We start from the raw sequence: 16,869 nt of genomic DNA, 5'->3' as shown, positions 1-16,869 counted from the left end.
ATTTTTAATTTTGTACTGTGGACTACCCACCCATCTGAATTCTCCAGCCAGGCCATCAAGGGACATTTTCTGGAACAAGGTTGTGGTCTGGGGAGAGCTCACGGGCCTGAGGTTCCCTCCCCCTGGTGAAAATACAATTTAAATACTTAAATACTTTCCCCACACAATATAGATTTAAATTAATACGGCATGCATTTCTAAACACAGTGTATCACAAATATGCAGAAATATTTACACATTTTGGTATTTATAAGCTAGCTGTATCACAATATTTGGAGAAGTGCAAATTCAAAGGTAATTATCTTCCATTCCACGTGTTAGCGAGGTGTGAATTAGGTCAGTTTGCTTAAATACGTTTTGCTACCCATTCTTTTCCCTGCACACATTAATCTCTACACAGATTAAGGTGCCATCTGCACTGTGCATTTAAAGCAGCATCATAACTCTCCCTAACCGAGACTCTTATTTGTGAGTAGGAAGAAAACTTTATTCAAGACTAGCAGTGGTACAGGTCAGGTTACAGGTGCAGAACGCCAAAGGTTGTCAGGGACTGGGCAGAGGAGGAATGGTGGAGACTGCCTCCCCAGCCTGACTCTTCCAGAGAAGAAGGAGACACTTCAGAATTACAACAGGGGTTTGAGGGAGGCCACAGCTCAGAGGAAGATGAGGGGGAAAGTTGGGAAATATTGGGAGAGGAGGAGGAAGCACCAGGGGAGCGATAGCTGACAGACTCAGTGTCTTTAGAAAGCATTCCAGAACAAGGCGGGCCTTGAAAGTAGGAGAGCAAAGGGCTCAAAGGCAGAGGGCAGTTTTCACCCATAGCAATGACTCACGAGGAAGTGAGAGAGACAGAGGGGGTGGAGCTTCACTGGGAGCAACACCATTATTCCAAGAGGCTGCATTTCTGAGTCTTTCTCTGTGAATATAATAGTTTTATTGAATAATTGAATAGTTTGTGAAGAGCGCTGGGAGTTGTTGTTGTTTAGTCGTTTAGTCGTGTCCGACTCTTTGTGACCCCCCTGGACCAGAGCACGCCAGGCACTTCTGTCTTCCACTGCCTCCCGCAGTTTGGTCAAACTCATGCTGGTAGCTTTGAGAACACTGACCAACCATCTCGTCGTCCCCTTCTCCTTGTGCCCTCCATCTTTCCCAACATCAGGGTCTTTTCCAGGGAGTCTTCTCTTCTCATGAGGTGGCCAAAGTATTGGAGCCTCAGTTTCAGGATCTGTCCTTCCAGTGAGCACTCAGGGCTGATTTCCTTCAGAATGGATAGGTTTGATCTTCTTGCAGTCCATGGGACTCTCAAGAGTCTCCTCCAGCACCATAATTCAAAAGCATCAATTCTTCGGCGATCTGCCTTCTTTATGGGAGTTGGTAGGAGACCCCAATTCTCCTCAGAGAGCTACAATTTCCAGAGTGGTTAAACCACCAATCCCTCTTCCCAAGGCACTCTGGGGATGGTATCTCTGTGAGGGGAACAGGGGTCTTCTGACAACTCTCAGCACCTACAACAAATTACATTTCCCAGGATTCCTTGGGGAAAGCCATGACTGTGGCATGGTAGTGTTTTAAACATGCAGGGCCGGAGGCACAAATAGTCCTTGTTGGGGTGGGGTGGGCAATGGCAGTATCTTACTCCAGCAAAGGAACAGTCAGGAACTTAAGTCTCCCAGTTGCTCCTTTGCAACCATGTCTGCACCTGTCCCATACAATGTCACAGGTGGGAGAGATGGGCATGGTTTAGGGAAAACAGCCCCGTGGTCCAAATTTAGCCTTACGCCTAGAAGTTTCCCACCTCCTCTGTAGTTTACCAACATCTGTAGGTATCTTGGCTATCCCTGACATGGGCACTCTGCCATCAATAACCATAAGGCGAGTATACTACTTTTGTTTATTGTCATCCACTGTGATCACTTTTGACAATCAGGAAGCTGCCTTTAGTCTAGCTTTAGGCAGCAGCTCTACCTGAGTCCCTTGCCTGCCTTTTTGCCTCTTCACAGAACAGGGTCCCCATGCTGAAATCTACACACATAAAAAATGCTGCGAAAATGCTTTTCTTTAAAAAATGTTTTGAAAAAGACATTGAGTTTGGCATAGCTCACTGTTGTCATCTAGTGTCACATTTGTTATATTGTACTTTACCTCACATTTAAATCATTTTATTTGCAGTTGTGTATCTCGTTGTTGTTGTTGTTGTTTAGTCCCATGGACTGCAAGAGTCGTGTCCGACTCTTCGTGACCCCATGGACCAGAGCACGCCAGGCACTCCTGTCTTCCACTGCCTCCCACAGTTTGGTCAGGCTCATGTTTGTAGCTTCGAGAACACTGTCCAACCACCTCGTCCTCTGTCATCCCCTTCTCCTTTTGCCCTCCATCTTTCCCAACATCAGGGTCTTTTCCAGGGAGTCTTCTCTTCTCATGAGGTGGCCAAAGTATTGGAGCCTCAGCTTCACGATCTGTCCTTCCAGTGAGCACTCAGGGCTGATTTCCTTCAGAATGGATAGGTTTGATCTTCTTGCAGTCCATGGGACTCTCAAGAGTCTCCTCCAGCACCATAATTCAAAAGCATCAATTCTTCAGTGATCAGCCTCCTTTATGGTCCAGCTCTCACTTCCATACATCACTACTGGGAAAACCATGGCTTTAACTATATGGACCTTTGTTGGCAAGGTGATGTTGTGTATCTCAGTCCCATCTTACTTTTACTCCCTCTGATTCCTGAGAAATGAAACCGTAGTTCCCTGGGGCATTCTGGGAATGCAAAGTTGCCTTCACTTGCTGCTGCCTCCTACACATAACTTTCTGAGATAACTACCTGGGGACTTTCAGTGATAGATTTTAATCTTATGCTGCAGTAATGGCCTATTTAAGTAAGAAAGGATTATCTATCTATTCTATCTATCACTGTGGCAGATGATATAATCAGGCACTAGGGTGCTAATTGCAAGTGATTGAAACTGACCCTGGAAGTTATATAATGTGTGTCTTGCATTGAACAAATTGTGTGGTTGTTGTTTTCTTAAAGAATATATATATTTTGCTTTCAGTTTGCTTATCTGTGCCACTGCTGCAATTCTAGTTTGAGTTTCAATGTACATTATCTACTGAAGATAATAGGGTATTTTTTTGCTATTCCTCATGACTACAGAGCATAATACTAATGCTGAAAATATACTACTCTGGGAGGGGGGAAAACCCTCTTGGGATTCACTAGGTATATATATAAAAAAGTCATCTGTAGAAATAGGAAAAAATAGTTTTGGATTCCCTTCTCCCAGTAGATTTCAATCCTTCCTTAAGGCCCATTTAAAACCTAACAAATTTCCCCGTGTGTATAAACCTTTCCTTATAAATCTTGAAATAAATGCCACAACCTAGCCAAGGAAGGAACGTCAACTTTTACCGAAATAGCCAATAGAAACACATTTCGGTATACAATAGATCCGTAGAACAACATTTCATGACAGTGTTTGTTTGTTTGTTGTTGTTGTTGTTGTTGTTGGAATTGTACAAATCCAATTAAGGTTGTGTATGTGTGGTCTATGATTGAAAAAAAAGCTAGACAGTTGAAGATCATTGCTAAGGCTATCTCAGGGAAATTTGAAGTTAAGGCTGATGTGCCTTAAACAGATGGACCCTGTGATCAAGAAGGATGTTTTTTCCAACGTCACACCCTGTGATTCCTCCATTGCAGGTGGTTGGACTAGTTGACCCTTGAAGTCTGTTCCAACTCTCCTTCTGACTCTCCATTGTAGGCTTATGGTGTAAATAAACCATATATCCTAAGGACAACACAGTCTCTATTTTTATTTTTATTTTATTTTTCTTTGATTTTACAAGTGTGGAGTTTTAACAATACAAAATACATATCCATATTTAGAGATTTCTCTGAATCTCAGAACCTTTTCTTCTTCTTTTTTATATATACCTTTTTATTAGGGTTTTTTTAACATATCATTTCCAACAATCATATAACATAACTTCTTATCTTATGCAATATTTTAGACTTCCGTCAACACCTCTGATGATTTTCCATTCTTTATCACTTATTCTGTGTTTCTTAATTTCTCTATTACTCTTAATTATCATTAACTAATAGTTCTCCTAATAGTCTTTCTTGCAATATTTCAAATAGTCATCCTTACAAAACTTATTGCAACCCTACTAGTGTAATCTGTTCATTACAATTACTTTTCAAATAGTTCATATATTTACTCCAGTGTTCTAAGAATCTCTGGTCCTGCAGGGTTTGAATCCTTCCTGTTAATTTGTACAGTTCTGCATAGTCCATCAATTTCATCCGCCAGTCTTCTTTCATCAGTAATTCTTCTTGCTTCCATTTTTGTGCCAATAATATTCTTGCTACCGTCATGATATTAATAGACAGGATTGTAAGTTATTTTTATATGCAATGACGGCAACTATTATGAACCTTTTCAACTGCATGCTATTCCATCATCGAAATTTTATCTCTCTCCATGTTATCCATAGTATTTTCTGCATTACAAGTGTTATTGCAATCCTGCTAATGTTTTCAGAGAGCCAGTGTGGTGGTGTGGTTAAGAGCGGTAGACTCGTAATCTGGTGAACCGGGTTCGCGTCTCCGCTCCTCCACACGCAGCTGCTGGGTGACCTTGGGCCAGTCACACTTGTTTGAAGTCTCTCAGCCCCACTCACCTCACAGAGTGTTTGTTGTGGGGGAGGAAGGGAAAGGAGAATGTTAGCCGCTTTGAGACTCCTTCGGGTAGTGATAAAGCGGGATATCACATCCAAACTCTTCTTCATCTGCTTACAGTGGTCTATTTTATCCAATTCTTTATTGAAGTTTTGGTCTTCTTCATTCCTGAGCTTTCTGGTCAGTTTTGCCATTTCAGCATAGTCCACCAGCTTAATTTGCCATTCTACTCTGGTAGGGACTTTGCCTTCTTTCAATCTCTGGGCTAGTAACATCCATGCGGCTGTTGTTGCATACCTGAAAAGTCTTTTCTGCTCCTTTGGAATCTCGGTACCTACAATTCCTAATAAAAAAGTTTCTGGTTTTTTAAATAAAAGTTATTTTAAACATTTTTTTTTTTAGTTCATTATATACCGGTATCATTTCCCAGAATGCTGTTATTACCTTACACAGCCACCACATATGGTAAAAGGTGCCTTATTTTTCTTTACATTAGGACTGACGCACAGCAATAAATTTATAATGCAGTCTTCTTCAGTAAAAGAATAAAAGCTTTATTGAGTTAAAACTTGTTTGCAAATAAACAGCATAGTGAACAGATGGTTTAAACTAGCTTCAGAGCATACACAGAGTACAGGCTTCACTTCTGAGTTAGGCTCCATACACACACACACTGACTCCACCCTAACTCATAATAATAGCAATAATAATAATAATAATCATACATTTATTTATATCCTGCCCTCCCCGGCCGAAGCCAGGCTCAGAGCGGCTAACAACAGTAAAAGTAACACAGTTTACATAAAATTACAATCAATTAATTGAAATACATTCTAAAATCAGTTCATTCTAAAATCAATCAAATTAATGGTAACCATTGGGCTAGAGTTCTATGAGGATTACAGAAGGAGGGGGTCAGACTGTGCCTTGGCCAAAGGCCTGGTGGAACAGCTCTGTCTTGCAGGCCCTGCGGAAAGATGTCAAGTCCCGCAGGGCCCTAGTCTCTTGTGACAGAGCGTTCCACCAGATCGGGGCCACGGCCAAAAAAGCCCCGGCTCTGGCTGAGGCCAGCCTAACCTCCCTGTGGCTTGGGATCTTCAAGATGTTTTTATTTGAAGACCGTAAGGTCCTCCGTGGGACATACCAGGAGAGGCCGTCCCATAGGTACAAGGGTCCTAGACCGTATAGGGCATTAAAGGATAAAACCAGCACCTTAAACCTGATCCTGTACTCCACCGGGTGGAGTACCGGGTGAATGTGATCCTGCAGCAAGGACCCTGTAAGGAGCCTCGCCACGGCATTCTGCACCTGCTGGAGTTTCTGGGTCAGTCTCAAGGGCAGCCCCACATAGAGTGAGTTACAATAATCAAGTCTGGAGGTGACCGTCGCATGGATCACAGTGGCTAGGTCAGGGTGAGAGAGGTAAGGAGCCAACTGCTTAGCTTGGCAAAGATGAAAACTGGCTCCAAACTGTCTGACTGGCTCTGTCTGCAAACAGATACATTTATACAAAGAATGAGTCATCCTCAGGATGAGTCACGGTGATTCAACATACAGTGGTGCCCCGCAAGACGAATGCCTCGCAAGACGGAAAACTCGCTAGACGAAAGAGTTTTCCGTTTTGGAGGTGCTTCGCAAAACGAATCTCCTATGGGCTTGCTTCGCAAGACGAAAATGTTTTGCGAGTTCCTGTGGGCTTTTTTCCTCCCCCCTTTTTCTAATCCGCTAATCCGCTTATCAGCTGATCTGATAAGCTGATAAACCGCTAAAAACCGCTAATAGCGCTAATAGCGCTAATCCGCTAATCCGTCAATGGGCTTGCTTCGCAAGACGAAAAAACCGCTAGACGAAGAGAATCACAGAACGGATTCTTTTCGTCTTGCGAGGCACCACTGTACAGAGTGAGTGTGCAGCTTTACAGTGTTTCTCAACCTTTCTAGACTGCTTTACCGCTTCCCTTTACTGCTTCTGCTCTCAAATACCTTTGTCACATGACAGGGACAACACAGTCTCTGCTGTCCCTCATTCCAAGCCAGCATGAACATCTGGAAACCCTGGAGTCTTGCACTAACCACCCGGAAATTGCGGTGGCATGCCATGCGACAATATGCAAAATTGGATTTTAGTCCAAAACATCTGGATGGCAGCATGGCTGGTCACTGAGAACTGCATTTCAGTTCACATATTGGCTTAGATAGTGTGAATGAGGTAGATCCACATTAAGCTGTGAGCTGAACCAATTTCTCCTCCCTCCCTAAGCACAGCTCAGCCACAGGTTCACCCCCAGAGTGAGAACGAGACACAAGTGCAGGCATCTCAAACCAAGATCTTGGGGGGCTTGGTTGCTAAGTGACATCCTCTCTTTCTGACATGGAGAAAAGCTTCTTTCTGATTTCCAATTAGTTCCCAGGTCCAAACGGATGACAGCATTAAGACAGCAGCGGCAGCAGTTTCTTGCAATTTGAAGGCAGGACTCCAGCAGTGGAGATTAGCTCTTCAAGAGGCTAAAATCTGATTTTGAAGCTGAACGCTAGTTGGATCCTCAGGAAAGCTTTTAGCACAAGCAGTGCTGAATGCTTTGCCCTCAGTGAGAACACGGAAAAACCATCCTCTATCCACCAAAAAGAGTTAAACGGCAGCTCTTGTCATAGCCATTGGCACAACTCAAGGGGAAGCTCTCTTGCATAAGCAAATGGATGCTATGCGGAGCGCATTAAATATCAGCCGTTGTTAATGGGCAGGAAGAGAGGTCATTGCATGACTGCTTCTTGACCAGCCAGACTGAACCCATTTGGTGAAAAGGATCTGTCTGGTGTCTGCTGGAGGAGGGAAGGGAGTCATAAACGGCCTCGGTCCAGTATATCTGAAGGAGCGTCTCCACCCCCATCGTTCTACCTGGACACTGAGGTCCAGCACCAAGGGCCTTCTGGCGGTTCCCTCACTGTGAGAAGCCAAGTTACAGGGAACCAGGCAGAGGGCCTTCTCGGTAGTGGCGCCCTCCCTGTGGAACTCCCTCCCACCAGATGTCAAAGAGAACAACAACTACCAGGCTTTTAGAAGACATCTGAAGGCAGCCCTGTTTAGGGAAGCTTTTAATGTTTGATGTATTACAGTATTTTAATATTTTTTTGGGAAGCCGCCCAGAGTGGCTAGGGAAGCCCAGCCAGATGGGCGGGGTATAAATAATAAATTATTATAAATAATTATTATTATCATTCTCAACCCAGGCTGCGTCTACACACCTATATATATATAAAACACCGCTCTGAAAATGCTCTGGGGGAAAAACAGTTTTATAGCTCACAATGGACAATTAATACTAATAATTTATTTATACCCCTCCCATCTGGCTGGGTTTCCCCAGCCACTCTGGGCGGCTCCCAACAGAATACTGAAAACACGATAAAACATCAAACATTAAAAACTTCCCTAAACAGGGCTGCCTTCAGATGTCTTCTAAAAGTCAGGTAGTTGTTTATTTCCTTGACATCTGGTGGGAGGGTGTTCCACAGGGTGGGCGCCACTACTGAGGAGGCCCTCTGCACAAACAAACATATTCATTTATGGTTTCAAACTTTAAATTGTAGGGTTGTTTTGGTTTTTTTTTTTTAAAAAAAGGACTTGTATTTTATAAATGCTGTGAGGCACTTTGGAGGTGGTGTCCACACACACACACACACAAATCAGGATATGAAGCTTAAAAATACATGAGTAATAAATAAATAAATAGCATTTTAATACACAATGCCCAATTATTCCACTCATAGCATTGAACCACAAGTCGTGCTGCCACGAGAAGAAGTATAACTCATTATTTCATAATTTAGCTTTATGACACCCTACTGTGGAAATTGGGCTGAGGAATTTTGGAGCTGATGAATTTTATATAGGACACATTTCTCATGTTCAAGGCCCTTAAATTTGTATTTATCAAATGTTCATATATAGGGACGCCTTGTTATTTTCGTCAAGTGAGTTCAGATTGTTCAGAGCACAGAATAAACAGGCTTTCAGTGCTGATGCTTAAAGGTAAATGGACCCCTGACCATTAGTGGCCAGTCGTGGCCGATTCTGGGGTTGCGGCGCTCATCTCGCTTTACTGGCCGAGGGAGCCGGCGTACAGCTTCCGGGTCATGTGGCCAACATGACTAAGCCGCTTCTGGCGAACCAGAGCAGCACACAGAAATGCCGTTTACCTTCCCGCCGGAGTGGTACCTATTTATCTACTTGCACTTTGAGGTGCTTTCGAACTGCTAGGTTGGCAGGAGCAGGGACCGAGCAATGGGAGCTCACCCCGTTGTGGGGATTCGAACCGCCAACCTTCTGATCGGCAAGTCCTAGGCTCTGTGGTTTAACCCACAGCACTTAGGAGAGCATAATAGCCCTGCAGGATCAGGTCAGTGGCCTGAGTCCAGCACCCACAATGGTCAATCAGATGCTCATGGGAATCCTACAAGCAGGGCATGGGTGCAACAGCACTTTCATCTCCTGCAGTTTCCAGCAACTGGTATTCAGAAGCATATTGCTTCCAAATGGGAATTCTAATCATCTGTCTATCAACCACACCAAGTCCAAAGTACTGATATTTTCAAGGAGTCGAAAATTATATTCATGGAAATTGGAGGGCACGAAAATCAAACAAGTACATAAATTTAAATATTTAGGAATTTATTTTCAATATAATTTAGGGTGGAAAGCGCACATTGAATATCTTCAAAACAAGACAAAAGCCCTATCACACTCCCTCCTCCGTTTTTTCTACTCTGAGGGGGCCTTATTCATCCCTGCGGCCTTGAAAGTGTATAGCATCAAAGTGATGGCCACAATGGCCTACGCTGCACCTTTATGGGCTGCCTTTGCAAACCTCTCACCTTTAGAGTCGCTTCAAAGCCAATTCTTACGCCGACTTTTAAAACTACCAACATGCGTAAGTAATGCGGCTATTCGCTTAGAAATGAAGATCCCCTCAGTGGAGTTAGTTTTATGGAGGAGAGTTCTGATTTATTGGATATCCCTATGGCATAAACTCCCGAACCACTATCTCATTCAATGCATGTGGCGGGATGACTTCACAAATTTGTGGTCAGGAAAAATCCATGCCAAATTGCTGTCCTATGAGATCTCGCCCACTGAATTGCTCAAACTGGAGCTAAACGTGGCAAAAAGGTGTATAAATCAAAGGCTGGATGATGCGGAGCTATACCAAAATTTCTTAGCTGGTGGTGGAGCCTGCTCGCCGTTAAATCTCGGCATAACCCCTATCTCCCGTGCTCCGTCCTACTTAACATCGCTTATGGCTGCATCTCACCGATATGCCTTCATTAGAGCTAGGTTCAATGTTTTTCCAACAAATGTGCTGAGACTTAGATTCACTAAGGGCCAAGTCCCTTCAATGTGTGCTTGTGAAATGAAAACATCTGAATCTCTACATCATTTATATTTATCTGCCCTATGTACAGTTCAGCTCGTGCTAGTATACTAAACTCCATAATCCAGCCTATGGCTGACAAACCAGTAGACCTACAGCTTGCCTGGGTTCTTCAAGATGTGGATCCTTATATTACCCTACATGTTGCTAAATTCCTAACAGCCGTCCTCTCATACAAGAGACGGAATGGAATGTTAGCTGATTATTGATAGTTATAAGAATTTTTGATAATGACATCAGATATTGATTTTAGTGTAGTGTCTAAATTTTTAATCTTAATCTTAAATTTTTCTTTTGAATTGCCAATATTTGTCCTTGTGAGCTGTGAATTGTGTTATAATACTTGTGGCTTGTACGAGACTGCTGTTTTATTTGATTTGTTTTGTGTGTTGTGCTTTATGATGGGCGTAAAGCCGAATAAACATTTTGATTGATTGTGGGGGAAAGTTGGGAAATACTGGGAGAGAAGGAGGAGTCAGAGGCAAAGCAGCTGGCTGACACGTTATCACTAGAAAGCATTCCAGACCTACCATCTCCCAGAACCCAGCAAACCTTAAAAGTAGGAGAGCAAAGAGCTCAGAGGCAGAGGGCGCTTCTCAGCACCCGTAGTGATGACACATGAAGGGAGAGAGGGAGACTCACTTGGGGCAATGTGATTACAGTGGTGCCTCAGGTTACATACGCTTCAGGTTACAAACTCCGCTAACCCAGAAATAGTACCTCAGGTTAAGGACTTTGCTTCAGGATGAGAAATCATGCTCCGGTGGCGTGGCAGCAGCAGGAGGCCCCATTAGCTAAAGTGGTGCTTCAGGTTAAGAACAGTTTCAGGTTAAGAACGGACCTCTGGAACGAATTAAGTACTTAACCCGAGGTAGCACTGTACAGTCATACCTCATGTTACATTTGCTTCAGGTTGAGCATTTTCAGGTTGTGTCTTGTGGCGACCCGGAAGTACTGGAAAGAGTTGCTTCCAGGTCTCGCCGATCGCGCATGTGCAGACGTGCAAAATGACGTCATGTGCATGTGTAGAAGCAGTGAATCGCGACCTGCGCAGATGCGGGTTGTGTTCTGCTCATGTTGCGAACGGGTCTCCGGAACGGATCCCGTTCACAACCAGAGGTACCACTGTATTCCAAGATGCTGCATTTCAAAGCTTCTCTCTGTGAATACTGAATAAAAAGGACTTTTCCTTGTCATATCCTTTCCTGGCAACCTGCTGTGGGGGTTGGTTCCTCTGCTACCTGACAGAAGGCAGTGCATGGCCATCATGGCTGGTAGTCATTCTATGAATTTCTCTAATCCTCTTTTAAATTTGGAAAATACTGGAATCTCTGTAAAATACTGCAATCCTCAGCAGTGGCGTAGCGTGGGTTGTCAGCACCCGGGGCAAGGCAAGTAATTTGCGCCCCCTAACCTGTGGATTTGCGCCCCCTAACTCTAACCCCCAGGTGTTGCGCCCGGTGTGGCCGCCCCCCCTGCACCCTCCACGCTACGCCACTGATCCTCAGAAAGATCACAGTACAGTTCTGAGTCATTACAATTCTGAGGCTACTGTCTCAGTGGCCAATATCTGGGTCAGTATTACAAGAAGCTTTTGCTCCAGAAACCTCTCTTTGCTTTGTACTACCTTGTGCTGTGTGGCACGCTTCCCGTTTCCAAACAAAACAATACGATTCCAGAGGCTCTGAAGTCTGCTGGAATTCTGAACTTGTTTTTTCCTCTGTATGCAAATAGGGACTTTGTCAGGCAGTAGTGTAGGAGTTAGGCAGGGAATTGGCGACTCTCTTCAAGAGTTGTCAGCGTTTAGTGTTTGCTGTGTTGTGCAGTTAATGTTCATCCATCATCCTGCCTCTGTGTTTGTCAGTCAACCCACAGAGAGAGCGGCAATAGCCGCAAAAAAGATGGGAGCTCGGATCGGCTTCCGAGTGTCAGTATCAACACTGGATACCCTGCAAATTATCCAGAGACTGCTAATTGGTCATGTCTGAGTCATACACTATTTCCAAACACTGAAAGCATTTCCAAAACGTGTTGGGAGGGGGCAGGGAGAATGAAACCCAGATGGGCCTGTAAATCTTATAAACTGCAAACACAGCTGATATAGGACAGCCGGAGGTTTGTGGGTGGGAAAGAAAGTGGCGTTTTGGAGCTGGGGAGGGGGAGAATACATACACAGTATTATTTTTCTTTCATTTCAACAGATGGTGCACTCAGATAATGACGCTGTGCATTGTTCCACTGAAAGTCCCACTTAGCTTCAGAACATCCATATTCTGGTGCCTAACCGCATTCTCAATTCTCACTTGAATGAATGGGAGATTGAAAAGTTTCTGGGTTGGTTTTTCCCCCAAAAAAACAAAGACTCAGAGTTGGCTGGAGAGCGTATTCTCTGCCAGTGCTGGAGATCTAAGCAACCAAATTTTTGGAGCTGGCTGATCTCACCGGGAGAATCTGCGACCAGAAAGAAGAGGAACACCAAGAAGATTGGAAGAAATTCAAAGACTATTTGAATAAATATTGCAATATTAAAGATATGTAATCACTTGAAAGAATCAGTTAGGCCTAGGATTAAATTGGGATTAAATATATAAATAAGAAAATGTACGAAAAGAAAAGTTGGGAAATATGATTATGACTGTGATATGGTTTATGAAATAATAATATTGGAAACTGCTATATATAATTACTAAGAAATTCAGATGGAAGAGATTTGAGGAAGCCAAATAATATGTTTATGAAGATGGATCTTAATTAATTAATTAAGTGATAGTCAAGTGATGATTTGTTGTATTATATGTTTTATATTCTTTTTCCTCTTTCTTTTTTCTGCTTCATTTCCCCCCCTTTATTATTGTCAATTCTTTCTTTTTTGTTATGTTTATGTATTGAAAACAATAAATATTATTGTGGAAAAGAAAAAAAGAGATCTAAGCAACTAGTCGTCAATTTGCTTAGTATTCATAATAGAATTTAAAGTACTTCTTATGCACACACATGCCATTGCTATTGCATGAGCCCAATGCTATTATTCTAGGAAAAGAGGTGCCACAACTCACCATGAACAACTCCCTTGTTCTCTTAATAATGACAATGGCTCCCACCTGAAAGGTGCCAGAACTCTGTTCCAGTGAGTTCCTGCCTTATGAGGAACGGCTAAGGGAGCTGGGCATGTTTAGCCTGGAGAAGAAGAGGTTAAGGGGTGATATGATAGCCATGTTCAAATATATAAAAGGATGTCACATAGAGGAGGGAGAAAGGTTGTTTTCTGCTGCTCCAGAGAAGCGGACACGGAGCAATGGATCCAAACTACAAGAAAGAAGATTCCACCTAAACATTAGGAAGAACTTCCTGACAGTAAGAGCTGTTCGACAGTGGAATTTGCTGCCAAGGAGTGTGGTGGAGTCTCCTTTTTTGGAGGTCTTTAAGCAGAGGCTTGACAACCATATGTCAGGCGTTCTCTGATGGTGTTTCCTGCTTGGCAGGGGGTTGGACTCGATGGCCCTTGTGGTCTCTTCCAACTCTATGATTCTATGAAAAGCTCCACATGAGCCCATACTACAGCTTATACTTTACTTCTGCTGCATTCCATCCCTCCTCAACATCTTGCAAGTCTTCCTCCACTCTTCTGTGATCAATTAATGAAGAAGGAAAAAAAAACCCATTATCCAGTTGTTACTGAACAGCTTGGTTCAGCAGGAACCTTGTATATGCACAAGACTGATTCGGCTTTACTCTGAGTAATGAGTGTGTCATTGCAGCTGACTGGGGAAGGCCCCTAGAGTGCCCACCAGCGCTGATCAGAGGAAATGCCAGCTATGAGCAGGAGGTTGAATGTGCCAGATCGCTCCCCCAAACCCATATCTAATGCAAGCAATGCCTATAATTCAGCCATTAATCATCTCTTGCAAGCATATCCTTCCCAGAATAAAACAAGTGCCTTTGCTCTTTGTATTTCCCAAGAAGTCCAAGTTTAGCCTCTTTCAGTAGGGCTGAGATTACCTGATTCGAATAATACAGTATATGATGGGGTAGGAAAATAGCCTTGTGACTTTGCTTTAGCCCTGGGTCATGACCCTTCGTTGGTGCTACTCAGGCAGGTATAGGAAAACTCATTGCCTGTCTCTTTTATTATGTAATGACACACATGTCCCACATGGACCTTTGTGAAAAGCCATTTCCCTTGCCTCTGAACCATGGTTGTTGTTTACTTTCAGCTTAATTGGGATGTCTTTGCAGAAAGGCACCCCTCAATGTCTTTCTAAAGCAGGGCTTCCCAAACTTGAATGTCCGGCTATTGCTGGACAATAACTCCCATCATCACTAGCTAGCAGGGCCTGTGGTCAGGGATGGTGGGAGTTGTAGTCCAACAGCTGGAGACCCGAGTTTGGGAAATTCTGGTCTAAAGGGAAGAGATTTCTTTTTCAAAACCAGGCTGAGCGGGTTTGGTGGACTCCAAATGAAAATTAAATGGAGAAAAAGACTCGAGTGGATCACAATGGTTCTAGAGGATGAGAGGATTTCATAGTTTTTCTAGAAGCCACACAAACAGTTCCATTTAACATCTTTCAAAGTCATCAATATTGGGGGCCAAATTCCTGTGGCATCAAATTCCATAGTCTAACTATGCACTGCATGAAGAAGAACTTTCTTTCAACTGTCCTGACACTGACGATGTGGTCATCTCCTTGCTACCTTTCAGCCTGACTGAAGAAGGGGAAGGGAACCTGCTACAGTGGTACCTCGGGTTACATACGCTTCGGGTTACATACGCTTCAGGTTACAGACTCCCCTAACCCAGAAATAGTGCTTCAGGTTAAGAACTTTGCTTCAGGATGAGAACAGAAATCGTGCTCCGGCAGCACGGCAGCAGCAGGAGGCCCCATTAGCTAAAGTGGTGCTTCAGGTTAAGAACAGTTTCAGGTTAAGTAGGGACCTCTGGAACGAATTAAGTACTTAACCCGAGGCACCACAGTATTTATTTATGTTATTTTATTTTGCAGAAAGGCTCAGAGTTCAATCTTCCAGGTGGAGCTGGAAAAGACTTCTGTCTGAACCCTGTGAGAAGCCACTGCCACTGGCAATAGTGAGGTTGATGGACAAATGGTCATAGACACTATCCTGTGCCCCGTATACCGAAGACTTCTGATTTTAGGGGAAACACTGTAAGCTGATCTAGAAAAAACATAGGATTTCCCACCCTGGGACATAAATGTAAGTGTTATTTTCCTCCCTGTGTTTTCACATGCCTTTTGTTGCAATCGATTTGGGGTTTCCCTTCTCTCTCATCAGGCGTCTGGTCTTCAGACTCCCTTCCCATGACTGGCACCGAGGAACTGTGAAGGACTGGGCTGACAGATATTGAACTGACTCCCTGCTGAGCACCTGTAAGCAATACGAAGATTACACTGCTTACTTTACTTTTCTCTATTACCAGTCTAATAAATTTTAATTGGTTTTGGCATGTGCCTCCTGCAACTTATTCTTATTAAATGCTCACTAAACTGGCTGGGAGAAATTTGGGCTTCTGTTTACTCTTGCATGAAAATGCACTCTGTTCAGAATGAGAATGTATAAACTTGGTGTCCCATTTGTGTAAGGAATAGGTGCTGGTGACTCAGTCATTGTTCATAATCCATATAAGGATCCTGCAGTTAGCACATCCATTATAGGAAAGCTATATTTTTTATTTTTTTTATTTTTTATTGCATTCAGCCTATAACTCTGATTTTCTTTTTTATTTTATTTTCTTTTCATTGTGTAAAAAATAAGTTTTTAAAATAAGTTTATTTTTGAATTTTCGGGCTTACAAATGATGACGGAAAAACCGCCCCACAGTTAAAATATAATCAATATATCCCCTTTGACTTCCCTCACCACACAGAGCCAGTGTGGTGTAGTGGTTAAGAGCGGTGGACTCATAATCTGGTGAACCAGGTTCGCGTCTCCGCTCCTCCACATGCAGCTGCTGGGTGACCTTGAGCTAGTCACACTTCTCTGAAGTCTCTCAGCCCCACTCACCTCACAGAGTGTTTGTTGTGGGGGAGGAAGGGAAAGGAGAATGTTAGCCACTTTGAGACTCCTCAGGGTAGTGATAAAGTGGGATATTAAATCCAAATTGTTCTTCTTCTCTTCTTTTGTGGATCCTTATACCAACATTTTCCCCCTGCATCTCCCCTTTTACTCCAATTTTAACAAAACTTTTAACACTTTATAATTCGACTTTTATCTACAAGTTTTATGTCAGTCCTACTAATGACTTTAATTGTTTACAATAATTTTTCAAATACATTATATACTTTACCCATTCCTCATTAAAATTTGGTTTCTAATTCTTCCAGTAAGTTTTGCCATTTCAGCGTAGTCCATCAGTTTAATCTGCCATTCTTCCTTGGTAGGGACTGTATTTTCTTTCCATCTGTGAGCTAACAAAGTCCGGGCAGCTATAGTCGCATACATGAATAATCTCTTCTGGTTGTTTGAGATCCCTGCACCTAAAATCCCTAAAAGGAAAGCTTCAGGTTTCTTAGTAAAAGCTATCTATAACATTTTTTTCAGCTCATTATATACCATCTCCCAGAATGCTTTTACCGTTTTACACATCCACCACATGTGATAAAAGGTGCCTTCTTTTTCTTTACATTTCCACTATGCATTTGATCTTGACTTACACATTTTAGCTAATTTACTAGCGGTTAAATGCCAATGATGCATCACTTTCATATAATTTTCTTTTGAGGTATAACTCTCACTTTCTTGGCATCTACTG

Source organism: Podarcis vaucheri (assembly GCF_965113315.1).
Source record: "Podarcis vaucheri genome assembly, chromosome: 14".
In the NCBI taxonomy this organism is placed as follows: Eukaryota; Metazoa; Chordata; class Lepidosauria; order Squamata; family Lacertidae; genus Podarcis; species Podarcis vaucheri.
Note: the sequence above shows the minus strand (reverse complement) of the source record.